We start from the raw sequence: 11,920 nt of genomic DNA, 5'->3' as shown, positions 1-11,920 counted from the left end.
AAAAAAAAAAAAAAAAAAAAAAGACCCAGAGTAAGTTACCATGAAAAAAAAAAAAAGTGAACCAAATATGAAGTACTTGCATAAATTTAACTTCTTAAATCCATATATTTTCAATGTTTAATTCACTACCTACATGCACATATTAAGCACGATATTAATTGTTTAATGTCGAAATAAATGGTGTTTCATAAATTCATAAGTTAAAAATAGTGAGTGGAGAAGGTAACTCCAGGCCTCCGGTGTGAGCACTAATTCTCTATCCTTAAAATACTCCTCCATTCTTAAGACCTGCCCTGAATGGTATCCCTTCTACCCCTAGCCAAAACAGCCTGAACATTCCTTCAGCTTGACTAAATTTAGACAGGTTTCTCCTCTTATAGGCCCCTGGCCTCCCTTTCCTTAGAGCATTCACTTCAGGAAACTTTTAATTGTAATCTTTCTACGCCCCTTGAAATGTACTTAAATCTTCTCCCAGCCTCTTGCCACTTTCACAAACCAGGAAATGTGTTTCTAAAGGACTTGGAAAGTTTTGTTTTAAAACGTAGATATCGTAGATATGGAAGGAGACAGCACACCTATCTGTGGGAGGGTAGGAGCCTGACATCAATGGGTACCTATTATCAAACATTCAGGGCTCAGAGCAAAACATTAGCAAATTCATGAATAATTCACGGTGGTTCACAGATCCCACTGGTCTGCCTCCCCACCTAACGTGTTCCAGTACTTTTCCACTAGCTCACTCCAGTGCTTAAAAAACCTGCCACCTTTTGGTCCAATGGCGCTGACTTCGGTACCTCTCTCATATTGCAAAAGTCTTGAATAACGTCTTCTCTGCCTGTTTCAACTTTTTCCAGTTCATTTTTTATTCTGACAGTCTTCTATGGCTTCTCCTCTGGCTCCCCCACCTTAACTCTCCTGTTGTCTGTTCCAGCAGCCTCCCCAAGGTCTTCCACTTTCACTCTTACCACCCCCCTTCCTCAGTCCTGAGCAGCCTTTGGGAAACTTTTCAAATCCTATCTCAGTTGGAATCTCTCAGTTTAACACCCCCGGAGCTAATCTTCTATGGCGACCTCAGAAGGAAGGGGTAATAATGCTCAGGCAACCAAGTCACATGTGACTCATGTCCTGGCAATCTCTTTCCTGTGGATAGGTGACAGGCCCCGGTTTCCCTACTGCTCCACACACTGGGACCTCCAAGCCCCCGCATGTGCTGGCTCTACTCGTAACACTCTTCCACCCTTATCACGCTGGGTGTCAAGACGAGAACACAACCAGGAACGCGCCACCGTCCTGAACAAACTTCACGGAAGGTAAACTGAGTGGGTGCCCCTCATTCGGGTCTTAGGATTGAGAGGTGGGAGTTCTGCCCGGTGAGGGTTTAGGGGACACAGCACTAACCCGCGCCGGGTTGATTAGCTCAAGCTTGGCCATTAAAGGCCGTTGGCGGGGAGGACCCCCGGAGAGGTGGACTCGGCCGCATCCGGCCTGGCGCGAGGTCGCCCCGGCAGAGCCCTCGCCAAGCTTCAGAACCGCCTCTGTCCGTTGGGCAACACCGGCTCTAGGGCTTTTCCCACTCACTTTATCTTGTGCCCCACTGACTACTGTTCTATCAGGTGACCCGCCTCAAAACTACCAAAATGACCGCCTCCAGGAGGACGCCGGAAGTCCCGCCTTATCGCTTTTATGTGCTCGGAAACGCCTCTTTCCTCGGCCTCCATTGGCCCAACTCCGCAGGCGCATGGCGCAGAGGCATCTGGGTAATGTAGTTCCCACAGAGACAAGGGTCCTGGCTAGGCGCACTTGCTTCAGACCACCGAGCATAGGCTAAGGGGCCCTTGGAAGGGCTTAAGGAAATGCTTTTTCCAAGCTCCAAGAACTGAACCGGGCGGGACATGGTGGCGCGCGCCTGTGTTCCAGCTATTCGAGAGACTGAGGCCAGGACATGCTTGAGCCCAAGAATTTGAGGCTGCAGTGAGCTACGACTGTGCCGCCGCGCTCCAGGCTGGGACCCAGAGCAAGACCCCGTCTCTATAAAAAGGAAAAGGGGGAAAAGAAAAAAAAGCTTGGGGGCAGTATTTCACATGCCCTCCAAAGCTGCAACATCAATATCAATTAGGTACACAACACCGTAATGCCAGTCCAATACCGTGTGCCTATCAGCTGGGAGCTAATGAATGCAGGCAACCTCAGAGACGCTGCAAACTGGGTTCCAGACCATTGCAATAAAGCGAATATCGCAATAAAGCATGTCACAGGAATTCTTTAGTTTCTCAGTGCCTATAAAAGTTATGTTTACACTATACTGTAGTCTATTAAGTGTGCAATAGCATTGTCTTTTAAAAAATGTAGGTACCATCATTAAAAATACTTGATTACCAAAAATGTTTGTGATCATCTGAACCTTCTGCCAGTTATAATCTTTTGCCTTGATATTGATGGCTGTTGACTGATCACGGTGGTAGTTGCTGAAGGTAGGGGTGGCTGTGGCAATTTCTTAAAATAAGACAGCAATGAAATTTGATGCATCAATTGATTTTTTTCCTTTAAGGAAATATTTATCTGTAGCAAGCAATGCTGTTTGATAGCATTTTGTCAGTAGAACTTCTTTCAAAATTGGAGTAAATCCTCTCGTATACCCTGCCACTGCTTTATAAATTATTAATAAGTTTATGGAATATTCTAAATACTTTGTTGTCTCTTCAACAATGTTCACAACATCTTCACCAGGGATAGAGTCACTTTCCAAAAACCACTTTCTTTGCTCATCCATAAGAAGCAACTTCTCATCTGTTCAAGGTTGATCATAAGATTGCAACAATTCAGTGTCATCTGAAGGCTCCACTTCCCATTCTCTTTTCTTGCTATTTCTACCACATCTGCACTTACCTCCTCCACTGAAGTCTTGAACCCCTCAAAGTCATCCATGAGAGCTGGAATAAACTTCTGCCAAACTCCTGTTAATATTGATATTTTAACCTTCTCTCCTGAATCATGAATGTTCTCCATTGCATCTAGAATTGCAAATCCTTTCCAGGAGGTTTTCAATTTACTTTGCCCAGATCCATCAGAGGAATCACTATCTACGGTAGCTATGGCCTTACAAAATGTATTTCTTAAATAATAAGACTTGAGAGTTGAACTTACTCCTAGATTTATGGTCTGCAGAATGGATATTATGTTAGCAGACATGAAAACCACATGAATCTCCTTACACATCTCCATCAAAGTTCTTGGATGACTAGGCACATTGTCAATAAGCAGTAATTATTTTGAAATGAATCTTTTTTTCTAAGCAGTATTTCTCAACAGTGGGCTTAAAATGTTCAGTAAACCATGCTGTAAACAGATGTGCTGTCATCCAGGCTTTATTGTTCCATTTATAGAGCACAGGCAGAGTAGATTTCATGTAATTCATAAGGGTCCTTTGGTTTTTGGAAAAGTAAATGAGCATTGGCTTCAACTTAAACTAATCAGCTACAATAGCCCCTAACAAGAGCCAGCCTGTCCTTTGAAGCCAGGCACTGACTTTTTTTTTTTTTTTTCTAGCTATGAAACTCCTAGATGGCATCTTCTTCCACTAGAAGTCTGTTTAATCTACATAAAAACATCTGTTGTTTAGCGTAGCCACTTTCATCAATGATCTTAGCTAGATCTTCTGGACAGCACTTGCTGCTTCACCTTGCACTTTTAAGTTGTGGAAATGACTCCTTTCTTTAAGCCTTATGAACCAACTTTTGCTAGCTTCCAACTTTTCTTCTACAGCTTCCTTACCTCTCTCAACCTTCATAGAATTGAAGAGAGTTAGGGCCTTGCTCTGGATTAGGGTTTGGCTTAAGGGAATGTTGTAACTAGTTTGAGCTTCTACCCAGACCACTCAAACTTTCTCCATATCAGTAATAAGACTGTTTCCCTTTCATATCATTTGTGTGTTCACTAAAGTAGCATTTTAATTACTCTCAAGAAATTTTCCTTTCCATTCACAACTTGGCTAATCATTTGATGTAACAGGCCTGCCTTTTGGCCAACCTCCCTCTCTAAATTAATCATTTCTAGCTTTTGATTTAAAGTGAGAGACATGTGACTCTTCCTTTTACTTGAACACTTAGGGGCCATTATAGGGTTATTAATCGGCCTAATTTTAATATTGTTGTGTTTCAGGGAATAGGGAGACCCAAGGTGAGGGAGAGGGTTGGGAGAATGGCCGGTTGGTGGAGCAGTCAGGAAATATACATTTCTCCATGAAGTTCACCATCTTATATGGTGGTGGGCGTGGTTCGTGGTGCCTCAAAACAACGACAGTGTAACATCAAAGATCAGTGATCACCGATCACCATAAAAGATGCAGTAATAATGGAAAAGTTTGAAATATTGTGAGAATTGCCTAACTGTGACACCGAGACCCAGAGGGAGCATTGGCTGCTGCAAAAACGTGCTGATAGACTTGCTCAGTGCGACGTTGCCACAAACCGTCAATTTGTAAAAAACACAGTTTATGCAAAGCTCAAGAAAGCAAAGTGCCATAAAATTAGTTATACTTATTCTCCTTTAATATGTGATCAAACCAATCCCTAAATCCCATTTTGTACATCTGTTTCCTGGGATCTTCTTGGTTCCAATTACTCTTGTCAGTGAGGGTCCTGGAAGGTAACAGGCAACTGTTTTCAAAGCAGGGTAATTAAGAGTTTAATGAAGTGATTCTTTGTAAAAGCAATATGAAGTTAAAGGAAATCAAAGTGGGCCAGCAAAGGACCTTTGTATAAAACACCTGGCTGTGTAAAGATAATTTTAAAAATTCAACTAGTAAGACAATACGGGACCAGCTACTTGCAGTCTTTGGTATTGTGGCTGGGGAAGCGGCAGCTGAATAAAGCAATATGGGAGCCTCAGTTGAATAAAACAATCAGGTCATTGAAAAGAAAATTTTACCATAGGGGTAAAAATGGGAAACAAAACAATTAAATTAAGTTCTTTTGAAAGTTTTCCTTTGGATATCAATGTTTGAAAAAAACTACACAACCATTCATGTTAAGAAAGAAGATGCACATCATAACTTGGAAAATACATTCTGCTTGAAGACCATTAAAATATTTTGACCAAAATGAGAAGTTAACTACCTACACTGAAGTGAAACATGTTTAATTGACTACATACTATGTGCTTTATAATTAACAGAGCTGATGATTCACACATATGACTGAACCCTTTCATTGATTGGCTTTTACTTTTAGGACAAAGCTTAGAATTCTTGTCTAATCTCCTGTATTCTCTGGGACACACTGGATAGCTTATTTTTGGTTCAGTTATGTTATATGTGCATTGCCTACATGGGTCATTTTCGATGATTTTTTTCTCTTCCAAATGCAGCTGTGTGGCATATCTGTGCTTAGAAAACATGAAAATGGTTAAGACACAGGCATAGTGCCAACTACTTCTTTAACATTCCTTAATTTGGTAGTCTTTCTCAATTATACTTCCTTGAAAGACTCCAAAATTCTGCATCAATGAATAACACAGGACTAGATTGAGTCACCCTTGTAAATTTTGTAAATAATTTCATATTTGGGGTCTACAATGAGCTTTATGAAAGCTGGGTATTGCCACTCTTAATCAATGAGTATACCAAATTCCTAGAATTATAACTAGCACCTCATAGTCACCAACATATTAACAAAGGGTGAAATAAATAATAGACTTCCCTGCACAGATCACAAGATTCATAGCTGTATTACTACCAGATTAAGGGAGGAAAACAACACATTTTCCTAGTCCAGCAGGTGAAACATAATTTGGAGATTTAGATGTCACAGCTGATGAGCTCAAAGGGGTGAAATGTTGGGAAATACAAATCCATGAGCATGATGATGTCCATCAACCACTGACTTAGATGTGCCATTAATGTTATGCAAAGTATCAACATGAAAGGGAGAGAGAGAAGACAAAGTTGTCCACCAGGATTGGGACGGGGTGTGTGGCTCTGGCTTTCTGGGAACGATGAAGGAGAGGTTGTTGCTGCAAATGTGCTGTGCTTACTGCTTGTGCATAGAGTACAGGGACCACATAGCCACAAGCCCAGATCATGAGGTCGAAACACAAAGTTTCGGCAAACAAAATTAATGGCAATGTAAAATGAGCCTATAAACTTCACTGGTCTGAACATTAGCCACATTTTTGTTTTTCAAATTTATACTTTTAGTGTTCAATGGGCCAGTCATTTTCATGGGGATAAAGGTACGTACTAAGAATGCAGCAGAATCCACTAAAGGACTAAAGAGGAACCTGTCGTCCAGTGTATATGGTAACTGTTTCTATGAATGTGGTCCTTCTAGGTACCTTATAGAAGGTACAGCATATTGTGAAAGGGAAATAAAATGTCAGGGCCCCAATTCACTCTGCTAAAAGGAAAAAAATTCAACTGGGAGCTGAGTCATGCAAGAAGCTGCTTTCCCTTTTGTTCCTAAGTATGGAGCTATGGATAAAAGGCCAGATATCTTCACAGGTAGCTACTCTACGTTCACCTTATCTTATGTAAAGTGCCGATTTACTGAGCATGAAACAAATACGTAATTGACTATTCCCTTACCTGCTCCTTTTCTCTTATAACATGAGGATTCAGTAATGTGACCATACCCTCCCTCTTTCCCCTCCAGCCTGCTTTGCCCCGTTAAATATCGAAGCCCTCAAAATCATCTTTAGAAAAAGGCACAGACCCACAGAGTGTCCATGTGGTTTTGTGTTCCTTTTTTTTCACACTCACCCCCCAACCCTCAGCATGTTCTTAACCTTAGCTAAATTAACCTCTAGGTTGATGAGACCTGTCTCAGATACTTTTTGGTTTACAATGCAACATTTGCCCATATATATCTGACTCATTTCATTTGGCATAATGTTTTCAAGGTTCCTTCATGTATCAAAACTTTCTTCACTTTTAATAATGAGTTGTACATAATACATCTTGTTTTTCCATGCATCAGTTGATGGATATTTGCATTGATTCCACCTTCTGGCTATTGTGAATAATGATGCAATGAACATGAATGTACAGACATCTGTTTGAGACCTGGCTTTCAATTCTTTTGGGTATAGATCTAGAAGTGGAAGTATCAGAACATATGGTAACTATGCTAATTTTGACAGACTGCTGCATTGCCTTCCACAACAGTGGTAGCATTTTACATTCCTGCCAACAGTGGCAATTTCTCCACATTGCCATTACTTGTTATTTTCCATTGTTGTTGAGAGTTGTTTTTTTTTTTTTTTTTTGTAATAACCATCCTGATAGATATAAAGTGATATCTCATTGTGCTTTTTTCTTTTCTATTTTCTTCTCTTTTTTTTTTTTTTTTTGAGACAGTCTTGCTCTGTCATCCAGGATGGAGTGCAATGGCACATCTCGGCTCACTGCAACCTCCGCCTCCCGAGTTCAAGTGATTCTCCTGCCTCAGCCTCCCAAATAGCTAGGACTACAGGCATGCACCACCGTGGCCAGCTAAATTTTGTATTTTTAGTAGAAACCGGGTTCTGCTACGTTTTGGCCAGGCTGGTCTCAAACTCCTGACCTTAAGTGATCCTCCCACCTTGGCCTCCCAAAGTGCTGGGATTACAGGCATGAGACACTGTGCCTGGAATCATTGTGCTTTTGATTTTCATTTACCTAATGATTAGTGATATTGAGCATCTTTTCATTCGCTTCTTGGCCATTTATACATCTTCTTTGGTGAAATGTCCACTAATTGCATGGCCCATTTTTTTCAATGGTCTGCTTGTGTGTGTGTGTGTGTGTGTGTGTGTGTGTGTGTGTATGGGGTTGGGGTTGTATATATATGTGGGTGTGTGTGTATATATATAGTTGTAGGGGTTCTTCATATATTCTGTATATAAATCCTTATCAGATATATAATTTGCAAATATTTTATCCTGTTCCGTAGGTTGCCTTTTCACTGTCTTGAAAGTGTCCTTTGATGGAGGAAAGTTTTTAATTTTGATGTAGCCCAACTTGTCAATTTTTAGTTTTGTGGTCTGTGCCTTTGGTATCATCTAAGAAATCATAGCCTAAATCCAATGCCATGACGTTTCACCCTATTTCCTTCTAAGAGATTTAGCTCTTAGGTTTAGGTCTTTGATCCATTTTGAGTTAATTTTTGCCTATGAAATAAACTAAAGACCCAACTTCAGGTTTTTGCATGTGGACATCCAGTTATCCCAGCACAATTTGTTGAACATGGAACCACAAAAGACTCCTAACAGCCCAAGTAATAAGGAGAAAGAAAAATAAAGTTGAACACATCACACGTCCTGATTTCAAATTATATTGTAAAGCTCTAGTAATCGAAACGATATGAAACTGGCATTAAAAACAGATACACAAACCAATGGAACATAACAGGCAGCCCAGGCTTATTGTGAAGATTGAACAACATAATGCACATTCAGCTTATAGCAGCCTAATCCCAACAGAAAAAGCCTGATACTTGAAAAGTAAATGCTCAGTAGATTTGATGTGACTATTGGGAGAATAAAGGAAAATGAACATTAATCTGTAGATCTGTCACATCCACTGTGGTACCAAATTGGGCCTCCCAAGGGATGGCTCACACCAGCCTGTCTGGAGGTTTGATCTTGAAGACAGTCTGGTTTCAATTTTATTCATTTCCCAGGAAACTCCATTCTCTGCTAAAGGTCTCACAGCTAGGAAGTGTCAAGGGCAGGTGAGACCACAAGCCCTTTACCCACCAGGCCAGGTCCCCTGATAGCTCCTGCCCAGCTCTGCTTTCATCAGAATCCCTGTCCTGGGCTTGTTCAGTGGCCTCCCTTGAGCCAGTTTCCTAAGCCTGTTTCAGGAGCCCTGACTTCTCTCCCATATGCTGGTCCTTCAGGTCTAGTTGTCTGTTGACTGAGACAGACTATAACTGAATTTATCAGAGTTCTGCTGTGACTCCAAGTCTTCCAACAGCCCTGGTGGCCCGTGGCACCAGAGTAAGCCTCGGTGAGCTGGGGAATTTGCTGGACTAGTAGACTGCATGTAGGGGCTTGGAGGCCTCAGGACCTCAGATTCAGCCTCATCCCACCCAGGAGAGGTCGCCTTCACAGCCTGCAGGAGACACACAGAGCCATGGCCAACCCACTACAGAAGCTTCCTGGGAAATCAAAATATTACTCACTTTGTCGTGTAACATTTCTTTTCCCGCTAACTATCATCTTGGCCTTCTTTGGGTATAGTTTCCTGAACCTAAGAAGCCAAAAGCTAGAAAGTGTTCTGGCTGGAGCAAGCATGGCAGTGAGAGAAACGGACTGCCTGCCAGTGGTGAATATGTCTAGGATGCCGCATTCCCAGGTGAATCTACTGCTGGCCGCTAGGATGGACGTCCTTGTTATGACTCCTTGGCTGGCTCCCATTGTGTGGGAGGGGATCTTCGACATTGCCATACTGAATGAGCAGTTCTGGTTCGGGAATACCACCATTGGGTTACATAGGTATACATGTGCCATGGTGGTTTGCTGAACCTATCAACCTGTCATCTGGGTTTTAAGCCCCACATGCATTAGGTATTTGTCTGTGTTTGCCTTTGGAAAACATGTAGTCTTCCTGAAGCTGTTCCTTCATGGTGGGATTCAGGGTGAAGTATTACATCTTCACCAACCGGCCAGATCTCATTCTGCTCATCAAGCTCCAAGAGGGACAGCGGATGGTCATCCTCCAGGTCCAGAGCTATGCCCGCTGGCAGGACATCACCAGGCACCGCATGGAGGTGATTAGCAACTTTCCCCAGCAGCGCTTCCTCGGGCAGGTGGATTATCTTGTGTGTGCAGATGTGGACATGAAGTTTGGTGACCATGTGGGTGTGGAGATCCTCTCTTCTCTGTTTGCCACCACCCATCCTGGCTTCTATGGGTTCCATCGGGACACCTTTGCCTATGAATGCCGGCCTCAGTCCCAGCTCATATTCCTGAGGGTGAAGGGGACTTTTACTACACAGGGGCCTTATTTGGTGGGTCGGTGCTGGAGGTTTATAGGCTCACCACAGCCTGTTACCAGGCAATGATGATCGACCAAGCCAACCACATCGAGGCCAGGTGCCGTGATGAGAGCTACTTGAACAAGTACCTGCTTCACCTCAAACCCACCAAGGTCCTCTCTCCTGCGTACATGTGGGATAAACAGCTGCTGACTGCCCACCGTCAGGGGCAGGATGGCATGTGAGTATCTGTGGCTGCTCCAGAGGATCACCAAGCAATCCACAACTGATGATTGAGGCTTTTAGGAAGGGCTGGGGAAGGACAACAGACAGCTCTTCTGAGTCTTCCTCCTGGCATGCTATCCTAAATTGAAACCAGTTTTAGTAGAAAGGGTACAACTCTTTGCTCCTTTTTCCTGTCTCATTGAGAAAATTTTCTGGGGCCTAGCACACTCAGTTACCAAACACTAGGGGTACAGTCCAGGTCCTATGGCTTGTCACTCAGAGAGCCAAACACTGAGGTGATGAGTATTGCCAGGGAAGAGAGCTTTCATTATTTCATGGGTGACATCAGCCAGAGAGACAAGAGTCAAACCTCAAATCTGTCCTTCCTTTCTGACTTAAGTTAGGGGTACATATAATGGGGAAGGAAAATAGGAAGCTCAAAAAAAAAAAAAAAGAGGAATTGATCAACAGGCAGCAGGTGGTTGAGTGAGGGGTCTAGCATCTCATGGTAACCATGTAGAGGAAAAAATAGGAATTAGGGAGGGGTAAAGAAGAGGGGTTGGTCAACAGGCAGCAGGTGCATCTCATTTTCTGTGCTTGGTGATCCAGAAAGCCTCAGTTTCCTGATATTAGCCAGGACATCTGGCGATCATTTTCCTGGAAAGGATGTAAGTTTAAAATTGGGCCAGTTTTATGAAAACACATGGACACAGGGAGGGGAACATCACACACCAGGGCCTGTTGGGGGGTGGGGGGCAAGGGGAGGGAGAGCATTAGGACAAATACCTAATGCATGTGGGGCTTAAAACCTAGATGACAGGTTGATAGGTGCAGCAAACCACTATGGCACATGTATACCCATGTAGCAAACCTGCATGTTCTGCACATGTATCCCAGAACTTCAGGTGAGATTAAAAAAAGAAATAAAATAAAATTGGGCCAGTTTCAACACCACCACCACCATCCCTAATTTAGTTAGGCCTGGCACCTCTCCTCCCAACACACACATTTAGGCAGACCTAATCCTGGGCTCAGGCACAAGTTCATTAAGTTGTCACAACCTTAAGCTTCTCCTAATTCCCCTCAGGGTGGATATAGTGCGTAGTCTCAGCCTGTCCTTGCATATAAGGGATCAGAAATGAGATCTATTCCAGAACAAAGATAGGGCTCCTGGACTCATAATCTCCTGCTTCCTGTGACACAGTCTTGCAAGGGCCTGCCTTGGCCATTGGCCAAACTAGTGCACAAAAGTTTGCTTAATTTTATCTCTTTTTCTCTTTCATGTAAACAGAATCAAACCGTATGCATTTATCTGCAACATTTTTCTTTTGCTCTACTTTTTTACAGGATACAACCACATTAGTTGTAATTTATTCATTTTTACTTATATGAAGTAATTCATGTCACAATTTCTTTATTTACTCTTTTGAAGTGTTTGATATTATGAATAGAGCTGCCTGCTTCACACACTCACTCAGTTTATTTAGGGTATAGACTTTTAGGAGTTAAATTATTAGAATATATCGTATGTACATATTCAACTTTATTAGATAATGCTACATGGCTTGATTTCTCAACTTTTAAGTTTTGACAATCTTGTGGATTTGAACTAGTAACTCCTTATGGTTTTAATTTGCATGTCTGGAAATGCTAATGAAATTATATATATTTTTAAGTTGAGTTGACTCGTTGACTAGTTTTCTTTTTTCTTTTCTTTTCTTTCTTTTTTTTTTTTTTTTTTT

The sequence above is a fragment of the Rhinopithecus bieti genome, unplaced genomic scaffold (genome assembly GCF_001698545.2).
Source record: "Rhinopithecus bieti isolate Rb0 unplaced genomic scaffold, ASM169854v2 scaffold_30337, whole genome shotgun sequence".
Taxonomy (NCBI): Eukaryota; Metazoa; Chordata; class Mammalia; order Primates; family Cercopithecidae; genus Rhinopithecus; species Rhinopithecus bieti.
This window is presented reverse-complemented; position numbering follows the sequence as displayed.